Genomic DNA, 13,103 nt, shown 5'->3' with positions numbered 1-13,103 from the left:
ACTGGGCTTACTCCCAAGCAGGATTGCAGTGCAAAATAAAAAACAAAACAAAAACCAGAAACATATTTACTAGGACCATTATTTCTCCATAAACATTGGGTAATATGAAATTAAATTTTACACAGAGCAGACCCACTGAAATAAATGAACATGACTAAGTTAGGTCCATGAAATATAGTAAAAGGTAAAGGACCCATTCTATTTGCCAGGAGGTGATGGGACCAGTGGCCATGATCTTAGTTTTTTTGATGTTGAGCTTCAGATCATATTTAGTGCTCTCCTCTTTCACCCTCATTAAAAGGTTCTTTCATTCCTCCTCACTTTCTGCCATCAAGGTTGTGTCATCTGCATACCTGAGGCTGTTGATATTTCTTCCAGCAATCTTAATGCCGACAAAGGTCCGTATAGTTAAAGCTATGGTTTTCCCAGTAGTGATGTATGGAAGTGAGAGCTGGACCATAAAGAAGGCTGATCGCCGAATAATTGATGCTTTTGAATTATGGTGCTGGAGGAGACTCTTGAGAGTCCCACGGACTGCAAGAAGATCAAACCTCTCCATTCTTAAGGAAATCAGCCCCGAGTGCTCATTGGAAGGAAAGATCCTGAATACTTTGGCCACATCATGAGAAGAGAAGACTCCCTGGAAAAGACCCTGATGTTGGGAAAGATTGAAGACACAAGTAGAAGGGGACGACAGAGGACAAGATGGTTGGACAGTGTTCTCAAAGCTACCAATGTGAGTTTGACCAAACTGTGGGAGGCAGTGGAAGACAGGAGTGCCTGGCGTGCTCTGGTCCATGAGGTCACGAAGAGTCGGACACGACTAAGCGACTAAACAACAACAACAAAGGACCCTTGGATGGTTAAGTCCAGTCAAAGGCAACTATGGGATTGTGGCACTCATCTCGCTTTCAGGCCAAGGGAGCCAGCATTTGCCCACAGATAGCTTTCCGGATCATGTGGCCAGTGTGACTGAACTGCTTCTGATGGAAACCAGAGTGCATGGAAACGCCGTTTACCTTCCCGTCACAGCGATACCTGTTTATCTACTTTCACTGGCATGCTTTTGAACTGCTAGTTTGGCAGGAGCTGGGACAGAGCAACAAGGGCTCACCCCGTCACAGGGATTTAAACCGCCAACCTTCTGATTGGCAAGCCCAAGAGGCTCAGTGGTTTAGACCACAGCGCCACCCGCATCCCCATGAAATACAGTATGTCCACTCAGAGTAGAATTTAGTTGACTACCACCCAAGGCCCGTGAAAGGTTCTCTGTTTCATCCAATTCACAGGCAAATACTTAGCTCCCACACTACCCAAATGGCACTACGAGGGTCACTCAGTTCCATTTACAGTTCAATTGAATTGAAACTTACCAATATACTTGAATTGGTGCATCTGCTTGCAAGTTTCTGGGAAGCAAAATAAGGGCATGTTGAAAACAGCAGGCCACAGGCATTTGTTAATGGAGAAAGGAGCATAGTGAATTATTTTCTCAAGGCAGAACTGAACATTTGAAAGTGAAATGAATTTAAGTAAAGAACTTAATGTGAAATGAGAAAAGCCCTGCTGGATCAGTCCTATAGTCTGTCTAGTTCAACATCCTGTTCTCACAGTGGCCAACCAGATGCCTGTGGCATGCAATTACCTTCAAAAGCACAAAGGTTATCTTGACATAGGCGCTATCACAGTCTTTCCCCTATAAAACAATCATGTTTATATCCCAGATGCATCCTTCCAGAGAATAGGACATTTCTCCAAAAAGGCACCGTTTATACTTAATTATTCTTATTACTAGTTCTATCACAGCACTCATGCATATCTAAGCAAACAGGTCAGTCTGACCAGACTTACATGAAATAAGAGTAATTTGCTTAAAATGTGAGTGCCTGCCTGGAAAAAGCAAGATTTTGGACCACAGTTAACAACAAGTTCCAAAATTAATATCAACACCCATTAAATTTCAGTGGACCTTATTCCCAGGTAAATGGGTTCAGGACTGCAGCCTAAGATGCTAATTCATGTATTCTGATTTGTGCAGCCAAAGTTATGAAATATGGATATGCCTTGTGTTTATTCATATTTGTTTAGCTGACTTCATGAAACATCTTTACTGTTTTATTCCCTTGTACTCATGCAAATCCTAAATATGAGACAATATACACAGCCTCTACCCTCATCCATCAGTTGTGAAAAAGATCTGAGATTTCTTCATTTTTTAAAAAGGCACTGGTTAATAACAAGCTTGTCTGGAGACTTAAGCACATGTTAGGCTAATTTCATGGCTCACAGCCATGCAAGGGGATTTTAAACATTTAATCCTAGGTACAGGAGGGGCAACGTGTGTTACTGAGTGTATGGCATTTTCTTGATGGTCAGCCATATAAAACTATTTCCAACTTGACCACAGCACACAGATAAGTTTCAGCTTTTGCTCCCCAGTCACCATCCTGATGGAATATCCTCTGCCCTGCACTGCAATTAATGTCAGTAAAGAGCTCTCATTAGTCTCAATAGAATTTGCGCACACCTCTAAGATTTAATTGTTCAAATCCCCTGATGTGGCTGTGAGCCATGCGATTAATATAACACTAGTTATTTAGGTCTTCGGCTTATTTACTAATTTAAGAAATGTAATCGTTGCAGTTCGAAATAAAAGCTTCCCAAGCTCCGGAGCCCAGACTGAAGGAGATGATGAACTCTATACAACCTAAGCCCTCTTCCCATGTTACTTGTGTGTATGCATAATTGTGTTAATGGAAGAAACAGCCAACATTTAGCCCCACCCGCAATGTCATGGCTTACTACCTGCCCCTGCCTTTGCTGTTACTTACAGCCCTTGATAATTAGGATTGTTAATCACACTGGAAGCCTCCATATGTAAAGACACGTCAAAGTAGACATTATCCTGAACATAGTAACAGATGGTAAATATAGGGACAGGAGAAGCAGATTGTGGCGGATTGTGACTGCTAGGGGCGGGGATTTGGAGTTGGGTAAAGAAAACACTGAAAGAGGGAAACAGGCTAATTTCTCACAAAAATAATGCTTGCACATTTTCATCTTGCATCTGAGGTTCTACAAATGCTAGAAACTTTGAATGAAATGTGTGCAGACGAGGACAACCAAGATGATCAAAGGTCTAGAAACCAAGCCTTATGAGGAACGGTTGAGGGAGCTGGGTATGCTTAGCCTGGAAAAGAGAAGACTGAGAGGAGATATGATTGCCATCTTCAAATATCTCAACGATTCACTGCCACATGGAAGAAGAAACACACTTATTTTCTCTTGCTGTGGAGGGTAGGAGTTGAAACCAATGGCTTAAAATTAAAAAGAAAGGAGTTTCCCATTAAACATATGGAGAAACGGTAAGAGTCGTTGGGCAATGGAAAGGTCGTCACTGAGAGACTGTAGACTCTCCTTCCTTGGAGGTTTTTAAGCAGAGGTTGGATGGCCATCTGTCATGGATGCTTTAGCTGAGATTCCTGCAATTGCCGGGGGTTGGACTAGATGACCCTTGGGGTCCCTTCCAACTCTAGGATTCTGTGATTTTTGGCACTATAAAATCTGGGGGTTATGGTTCATGGAGTGGGGAGCAATTGCCCCCTTACCCTCTCCCCCCCCCCTCAATATAGCCAGGACGAGAGAAGAGGGAATCAACAGTGGGTCAGCAACTAAATTCTCAGTGATGAAACGCGCCTCGCATATAACCGCATTGTTATGCATTTCAAACATATCCCATTTCCATCACACATCATGTGCCTTCCGTATCTTGATCGGCCTCAATCCCTTTCCTACACGCAGGATGTGTGCAGAGCAAGGCAGCTTTGTTGTGGGCAAAGCCAACCCAGCGCATACACAAGCCGGAGCTTGCTTCTTCTCGCCATTGTAACATCCACTGCATTGTGTCACGGGCTGTGTTTGCTCCGGCTTCGGCGCGGATGCTTTGAACCAACCTGCCCTGCCTGCCCCGCCCTGGGCGAAGAGAGGTGACTAAACGCCTCGTCATGTGACCGGGAGGGGCGGCGGCCACGCGCTCCGCTATCAGGGTAGAAGCAGCAGCAGCAGCAGTGGAAAATTTTCAGTCTTTTCGGGGATGCGCGCGCAGCTGAGGATACGCCGCTATCACTTCTCTATCTCTAGAACATTCCCGTCAAGCGGTGACGGGGGGGGGGGAGAGATATTTCCGGAGCGGCTCCTGGAGCCATAACACAGCGCTGCCTCAGAGGGGTGGGGTTGGCGCCTTTCCAGTGAGCGCCCTTGTACTTGGTAGGGCTTACTTCCGAGTAAACCACGCCGAATAACGTGGGGAGAGCTGCTGAGGGCTTTCTGTTTTGGAAGCGCGCGGCATGGCTTCCCCCATTGAAACCAATGAAGGCGCCAAAAAGAGCGAGGCGCCCGAGCGCGCGGTAGGGGCTGTTGCAAAGGCATCCCCCCCCCACACACACGCCAAGCTGTGGGGAAAGACCGGCATCTCTCTCGTGCTGTGTCTCCTCCTCTCACCCACCCAAGCGGGGCTGCTTGGCGCCGTAGCTTCCGTCCCGCACTTAGCACAGAAACGGCGGGAAACAAAACCCCCTCCTTGAAATGCGCAGAACGGGGTCTCCTCTGGACCGCGCAAAAAGAGCCCTTCAGGAGCAAAAACGGGGCGCGTGTGTGCCGTGTGTCATGCGATCGATTATGCGAGGTGGGGCATTACCTGCCCCCCCCGCTCCAATATTTTATTCAAGTTGGCACCCTTGGGGGCGGATGCCTACCCCACCCCCAATCAAGTGAAATAAATGAAGATGCTTAACTGAAAGTAAAAAATGTAGAAAGATTTCGACAAGTTTTTCTGAGCACTTGGGGTCAAAACAAAGTGATTTAAAACAACTGTTGTTGAGACCTGTCCTGCTGGACAGAGCCAGGCAGAGGATGAGGGCAGGTGGGTGCCCTGCTCTCCCCACAACATAAATCCCATGCTCCCGCCTGTGAGACTAATCCATAAAATCCTGGCTTTTATTTGAAAATAGAAACCCCAAATGGGTTTCGACCATTGATAGCACCTGGGATATGTGGCAAAATATACAGACGTTATTCTCATTATTTTCGAGTGGCTTCAGTGTTCTGTTGATAGTTCTGTTCTGTTGAAAAATTCCTACAGGCGGACTGAGAGATATCTTACCAATGGAAGCCCACCACAGATGCATGGTCAACCCCACCGCCCCGGTTTTTCAAGGTGGCCCACAGCGCGATCCTATCCATGCCTATACAGTGGTTAGTCCCGTTTTCAATTACAGTACTCCCATATATATATATATGACTGCAGCCTCAGTCTCCAGAGTTCCTGGAATATGCTCTCTCAGAAGTAATACAAGGTGTGAAGAGTCAATGGGGTTCTGTTGGGGTGATGGTAAGAAGTAAATAATGACTTGTACACTGAAACATCTGAGATATCTAAATGCAGGGTGAGCCGTGGAATAGAGTGCACCATGAGGTGAGAAATATAAGGGCAAGAGAGATTCAGATGGACCTGATGGTTAGCTGGTGGTGTAGCATACCATAGCATAGCATAGCATAGCAGGATGTCAAACTAGATCTACTGAAACCCATCTTTGAATTCTCAGCCTTGAATATCACTGGGGGGTGTTGGACCAATCGCTCTCTCAGACTAACCTATCTCACAGAGTTGGTGTGAGAATAAAATGTAGCAAAACCCTATCTATATTGAACTTCCTGGCAGGAAAAGAGTTTACATGTAATAGATACTAGTAGCTAAGAGAACAAAAAGAAAGAGGCATCTCATATCTACAGAGGGGGGAAAACAAAGAGAGAGGGCGCCGTAAACCTTTATGTCTGTGGCACAGCATGGTTATTTGTGTTTTTAAGTAGGGTAAAGGTGGTGAACTAACTTCTGGCAATGTGCCCTTTTTGTACACATTACGTTTCTATGTATGATTGAATTCCATTTAGTTACAATGTTGGCAGAAACTCTCTGCAGGAATGTAAGTAAACGCAATATAAAAGATGTGCAAGTTGCCACAAGACTAAACCTGGTTATTAGCTGCTTCCCAAGTCCTTATTTCTATGAAAGTTTGATGCAGCTGAATTAGCTGGAACTGAAGTTTATAAGCCCCTGCATCTCAAAATAAGGCTTTGGGCTACTTTGTTTCAGGTATTACAATGACTGTGGGAATGATATCTTCCAAGATGCACAATCATTCTCTCCAATCAAAATCACTGGTTTTGTGCAGCACTTTTATGTGCAGTGACTCCGAAGAACCCTTACAGATAAGGAACTGTGCATCCCAAACTGAATTTTGGGCTGCTACAAATAATCCATCCACACCTCCTGGAGAGTGTCCTGTTCAAGAAGCCCCATTCATGTCTATCTGAATACTTCATTTTGGTGCAACACATTGTGAAGCTCCTGCCCCATGCCAGTAATCAAGATACAAATAAAGCATGCATCCATTCCTTAAAGTGTGTCCTCTATGAGGAATTTTAGCATCACATTTGACCCAACACTTTTCTTTTGCTCAATTCACTATCAAGGCCCCTGGCCCCCTGACAATTGCTTAATGAATAATGAACTGTGTATGTGTGTGTGCCAGACTAAGATTTGGGCTACAACAAAACACACACCTAGAATTCCAGGAGTGTGCCGCCTTCTACATGTTGACCTAACATTGCATCCAGCCTAACACTTTGGTTGTGGTGCAAGGCGGCACCAAACTTATTGTTTCCATGCCAATAACACATTGGTAGATTTTTGTATGGGGCAGTATGCTTTAGACTGAGCATCCTACAGCAAAGGAAGGCAGTGGACTGGAGCTAATGCTAGGGTGTCTCAATGAGGGCACTTTTCAAAGTACTATTTAGGATGGCCCAAAACGTATCCATTTTGACATAAATTGCCAATTATTGCTGTGGGCTCAGTGCACTTGATGGCGTATTGCATATAAACAAAGCACTGGTTCCTTTTTGAGACTGCTTTCATGGAAATTTGGATTATAGAACTAAGAACTTCTAACTAATTTCAGCCTCATTAAGTGAACCTCAGAGTGATTTGAAATGTGCATCCCCGCTCTCACTCAAGTTTTCATTTGTCCTGCACAGAGCACATTTTATCAATTAAACAGTTCAAACACTACGTGTAACACCCACACATTACGGAAACATTGTCCCATTACAACTACCATTATATCAGTGAGAAATGAAATTTATTCATAGTTCAAGGGGGACTGGAATATTTTCAGCCTTGGTTGGGCTACCCCTTATATAAGCAGGGGTGGGCAGAAGGTGCATATTCAACAAGAGTTCAACAAGGTTTCTGACTCCCAATTAATTTGCAAATGCAACAACAAAAAGGCACATACAAACACACTCCAAATTTGGATGCTAGGTAATGGGAGGAAGGAACTGGGAGTGTGCGTTTTTTGTGATAGGACTATGAATTCAGTTCTGGGAATAAAAACTGGGCTGAGCAAGTGCTCAGATATACCCTGGGTCCTTATTCTAAGGGGGTGTTGCCTGCCTCCACCATCCCAGCCACTATTTAGCACCTGACTCTGCTTAGAGGGCTTTGGGATTCTAGTGAAAGCAAAACAAAGTGGACCCTGCAGGACTGAAGTCTGCCTTCCCCTGAAGAAACATCTTGCATTCTGTAAATAAATGTGTCTTCCTTGTAGTTGCCAAGTAGAATTTCTCCTTCTCCAATTTGAAGATTGTTCAAAGCATTTGAAAGGGGAACTTGCACACCGCTCCACTGTGTTGAAATTTATTTTAAGACTTCCTTTTCAAACATTACAGTTCTTTCTACTTCTCCAGTCCAAGCTTGGTTTGAGAGTGTGAAAAGTGAATGGCCACACAGCATACATTTCATTGGTTGTTCTCCAGTGGGTTGTGGATTCTATGTCCTGAACTGAAAGTTCCATTTTCATTTTATCCAAGCATTTAGGTTGTGTGGAACCACATGTACACCAAATCTTCATTTTTGTATCTGTTCATCATCATCTTTACTGCTGAGATTTGTCTTGGCAAAAACCAGTTTGAGAAGCCAATGAAAAACTTAGGCTGCAATCTTATACCCCTAATGTGAACTCAATGGGACTGACTTCTGAATAGGCATGCATAGGGTGGCACTTAGTGTTTCATAAGATGGTGTCTTCATGCTCAACATGATCCTAGGCAGTTTTTGTTGTAAAGTGACTACAGCTCCTGGAACTACATCAATTTAATACTGCTTTAATACTGAAATGATTATAATAAGTGTTGTTTGTGTTTCTTTCTGTGGGACTCAAGTGGGACTTATTCCCATGTGAGTGAACACAGGATCACCAAATAAGGCTACCCCACCTACCTGGGAGTAAACCCAATTAAATTAACCATGCTGTTACTCATCTCTTTCAATCATGCTATTATGAGCTCTAATATTTGGGAGTCAAGTCAGGACTGGTCCTGCCATTAGAAACAGTGAGACAACCACCCCAGCTGGCAGAAGTTGGAGGCAGCGGCAGCATTCTCTGACTGTTTCTCCTGAGCTTCTCAGCTATTTCCCTCTGTTGCCACATGACCACTTCTAGGTCCCCTAATCTGGCCTGCAGTCTCAGGTGTGGTGGATGCTATCCTGTCACAAGCAATTAAAATAAGATTCAAGAGCTTGTCCAGCCAGCTTTTGTACATGGAATGGGTAAGGGGCATATGTCAAGCTGCAAAATGTCTTGACTTGTCCCTGGTTCAGTTACAAATCCAAAGAGTATTGCTCCAGGATAGCTATTTGTATTCAAGAATGAGACTAGCTTTCATGCTGTCACCAAGTACAGCTGACACTGCTGTTTACAACTGGTCAGAAACTAGGGGCACCTGCAAGAAAATGTTGGGGGGTCCAGGCAGCCAGCCATGCCTTTTTCCTCTCTGGGTTCCCCTCCTATCAACGTGGTGTCATTTGTGTGTGTGTGTGTACTTCTGCTAACTTTGGGGCTCCCCCAAGCCTACTGGTCCAATTTCAGCTACATATGGAGCCACACTCAGAGAATCTGTTCCCCATTAGCACAGGGTGTAGTCCTTGTTGTTGTTTAGTCGTGTCCAACTCTTCGTGACCCCATGGACCAGAGCACGCCAGGCACTCCTGTCTTCCACTGCCTCCCACAGTTTGGTCAAACTCATGCTGGTAGCTTCGAGAACACTGTCCAACCATCTCGTCCTCTGTCGTCCCCTTCTCCTTGTACCCTCAAACTTTCCCAACATCAGGGTCTTTTCCAGGGAGTCTTCTCTTCTCATGAGGTGGCCAAAATATTGGAGCCTCAGCTTCAGGATCTGTCCTTCCAGTGAGCACTCAGGGCTGATTTCCTTGGATAGGTTTGATCTTCTTGCAGTCCATGGGACTCTCAAGAGTCTCCTCCAACACCATAATTCAAAAGCATCAATTCTTCAGAGATCTGCCTTCTTTATGGTCCAGCTCTCACTTCCATACATCACTACTGGGAAAACCGTAGTCCTAGGAATCAAAATAGTCAAGTCAGGAAGAGAACTGACACTTACTAAATTGCTCTCAAAGAGTTTCCCAAATGTACTTTTCAGCCCTCCTTCAAAAGAAAAACATGCCACTTACAGAAAGCATTGGCAGATGTCAAAGCTTCCAAACAATACAGGAGCAAAACAAAGAAATGAACTACAGCAAACTTGGGGGGGGGGGACATATTCCAATATAATAGAATCACTTGTGATCTTACTACTATGCTGCCTAGATTACGTTTGTGGGAAGCACAAAGGTTACTGAAGCACGGTTGTTTGCCTCTGTTCTGAAAACCCTCTATCCCTTTCCTGAATCTTTCATTAATAGATGGGTTGGCTCAGAGGAAAATTTTAAAAATACAATATTTATTTTTGTATTTAAAAGGCTGGGGATGGGGAGCTAAAAACACACACACACACTAGAGCATAGAAACACACTCATGGAATGAAATTTATTTATTTATAGATATTTCTTTTATATGTTTGTGTTTATTTCTTCCTAACCCAATGCAAGGAGTTGAAAGAAAATCTTGCTTTTCCCAGGGTGAAAGAATTGTAAAATACATCTATGAATTAAAAATGTTTGTCAGGCTTGGGTAGATTCTGTTACTTGGTTATTCTGTTTAATTCTGGCAGAGTTTCCATAAAGTGTATCTATAAATGCCCAGCACCACAGTTACATAAGGAATGAGTAATACTCATTAAAGGCATGCACACAAGTCAGGGCAATTCATATAATTTTCCTCCTGGATATGTTATATCATTATCATGTGATATTAACAGTATCCTAGACTTAACTGGAAATTGTGACTTAGGTGGTTAAAAATACAGAATGACTCCTGAGTCCTGAATTCATACCCTCAAAATCTAATACAGTACCGTATACCATAAGCAGAATTTTTGTTCTTATTAGACAAAAGTTTTAGCAGCCTTGGTGGTACAAGAAAACATGAGTTAAATAAGGTTGGAAATGTTTTGTTTTGGTTTTACTGAGTCACACAAAATCTTCAGATGCAGTGTTCCCACGGTGGAAGTCTTCTTTTTGGCACCATTTTCACCCATACCCCATCTCATCTAAGCATTTTAAAACCATAGGTTTTATCAATCAGTTTTGGTAACATCTCAGGACTTAGGAGATGCTGTGGTTGTATACATATGATCAGTGCTTTTTTTCTTTAAAAAAGGTTAAAAATGTTTAGGGGTACTCTCATTTTCCTACTCATATTGAAATACTGCCCCTCAATGAGGCCAAACTTAATTTCACAAAATGTTTAAGAATATGTGCACCCCTGCGTACCCCCATGGAAAAAAGCACTGCATATGATAATTCAGTGATGTTACATTTATCTATGAAATCAGCAGCTGGTGGACCAAAAATTAGACTAGTGAGCTGTGGTGGCATTTCAGAAAACATTACTGTGTCCAGAGGGTGTTCTGTACAATTTAGTATAATTTACAATTTGGTTTGATTTGTGTTGGGGGCAGAAGGACACCCACCTGCCATCATCCTCTGTCTGGCTCTGTTTAGCAAATTTGGAATGAAATGTTTCAAGAACTTGAATAGCTTCTTCAGCTAATGCATAAATCCGGCACTGCAAACGAGACTGTGTTGTTCTGGTTTTGCAGATGGGGAAACTGAGGCCGAAGGCATCCACGGGACCCAGGGGAAAAAAAAAAACTTAGGATCCAAAAGCAAAGCCCTGCCCCCATTGTAATTTGAAGCCTCCATCATTTCGAAGAATCGCCGGCGTCAAGTTTCGCCCGGCTGCTAAGTAACAGCCTCGTGATCCGCTTCTTGTGCGGGAAAGAGTTGGCTCCTCCCGAGGGTGAAACAGCGTCCCCGGAGCGGCCTCGTAAGGCGGAGTCGGAAGAGCTCCCGGGGCGGAGCGGCGGAGCTCCGTGTTGGTATACAAAGAAGCGGCTGCACGTTGTCGAGGGGAAGCCGCGCCCTGTCCTTCCGCCGCTCCCCCTTCTCTGACGTCGCCGCATTCCGCCCTCAAAAGCGGAGGCATCGCCAGACATTCCCCAGACCTGAGCGCGACGTTCCGCTAGAGCTGATGCTGCGCCTTCTGCTCGGCGGCTCACAATAGAGAAAAACACAAAAAACCAACCACCTCGCCAAGCGTCCAAGCCGCATACCTCACTCTCCGCCTCCAGAATTTTCGTCGTGATTCTTCTTGCTTTATTTAATAAAAGAACCATAAATTATTATTTTATACCGGCTTTTTTTTTACGAAACAATTTAAAACAAAACCTATTGCTGATATTTTAATTTGTGTGTATATATATATATACATATATATATATTTCTTACTGGGCCTTTTAATTGTTAATATCTGAGGGTTTTTGTCGTCGTTTTTTTGCTTCCGTTGAAGAAGCGAATTAAATCGCGGAGATCTCAGCATTTTTTTTGAATTTTAATTTTTGTGGGGTGGAAAGGAGATCCGGAATATCCAAGGCTTCACTGATCGAGGTAAAAAAAATCTTCTTGGGCTGTTTCAGGGGGTTGGGGGGGGGAATCTGTGATCATGGGGAGGGGGCTGGTTTGCTGCTGTGGTAGCGAAGGCATGGCAACAACAAAAAAAACCCCAAATCGTTCCTTTACGTAAGATTGGGTGTTAAAAAAAAAAAAAGAAATAGCCCAGCCACCGTTGCTGCATCTTTGGAGAGCTTGGGATGGAGAAGACCTACTAGAAAACAGGCGCTGCTGGTGCAGTCTTGTGACTGATTTGCATTTTTTCCATTTTAAAAATGCAGGGACCCCTCTTTATTATTATTATTATTACTATTATTATGAGGAAGGGTGGAAGGGAATGGTCAAGGAAAGGATAACGAGCAAGGCAGGGTGGTTAATGTACTGAAAGGGAATGTGACAATCGCCCGACGGGGTTGCATCATTTTCCGTTCCGACGGGGTGGAGTTGGCTGGCCGCCCAAACCTGTACAGAGGTTTGTGTGTGTCAGTGTGTCATTTCTGGTTGGACCCAAGTCGATTTTCGTGAACCTTCAACTAACCTTTGCAACTTGGGGTTTCTCCTGGTTTAGTCTACCCTTTAAGAAGTCAACCCTTATAATTAAAATGACTACCTTTAAATGACTTGCGGGGGGGTGGGGGGTGAGTGGAGAGCAAGTGATGTATAGGTCGAAATGGATTGTTGGGCAGATATGTGTTGTGTTGTGTTGTGTTGTGTTGTGTTGTGTTGTGTTGTGTTGCGTTGCGTTGCGTTGTGTTGTGCAGTGCATCCCCTTGCCTTTCACACGCAGATCTTCCCCATTGGCGGGGGCTGCCGTGTCGAAGCTGGAGATTATCTTTGTTCTACTCTCTTGTACTTTTCCTTCCCTTGCCATCTCCCTCCTCCCTCCCATCTCTGCTGGTACTTTTCCACTCGCCTGGCTGCCTATGAATCAGCCGCGGTGAGCAGAAGCGGCGGCGGCGGCTGCTCACGTGACCCAATTCGGGAGGACTACTGCAGTATTGACGTTTCCCTTTTTTTTTTTTTTTACCTTCACAGACAAGGCAAGTCCAGCAGCCAAGGACAAAAGATCAAGAGGAGCCCAGGCTTGCTGCCACTATCCCAAATAGTTGATTTGCCTGCTTTTAATCCGGTACCC

At 44.2% G+C, this 13,103-nt stretch overlaps 2 long non-coding RNA genes across 2 annotated transcripts; one reads left to right on the top strand and one right to left on the bottom strand.

Moving 5' to 3' along the window:
• Nucleotides 1-3,838: 3,838 nt before the first annotated feature.
• On the top strand, nucleotides 3,839-6,528 carry LOC309541166. Its single transcript, XR_014223659.1, has 3 exons — nucleotides 3,839-3,986; nucleotides 5,141-5,253; nucleotides 6,152-6,528. It is a non-coding gene; the product is annotated as an uncharacterized lncRNA (long non-coding RNA).
• Nucleotides 6,529-7,177: 649 nt separating this feature from the next.
• LOC309541165 lies at nucleotides 7,178-13,097 on the bottom strand. Its single transcript, XR_014223658.1, has 3 exons — nucleotides 13,002-13,097; nucleotides 10,990-11,976; nucleotides 7,178-9,475 (listed from the first exon to the last, which is right to left on the bottom strand). It is a non-coding gene; the product is annotated as an uncharacterized lncRNA (long non-coding RNA).
• Nucleotides 13,098-13,103: the final 6 nt, after the last annotated feature.

Source organism: Podarcis vaucheri, assembly GCF_965113315.1.
Source record: "Podarcis vaucheri genome assembly, chromosome: 10".
In the NCBI taxonomy this organism is placed as follows: domain Eukaryota; kingdom Metazoa; phylum Chordata; class Lepidosauria; order Squamata; family Lacertidae; genus Podarcis; species Podarcis vaucheri.
The sequence above is the reverse complement of the archived record's forward strand: the minus strand, read 5'-3'. Positions and strand labels throughout refer to the sequence as shown.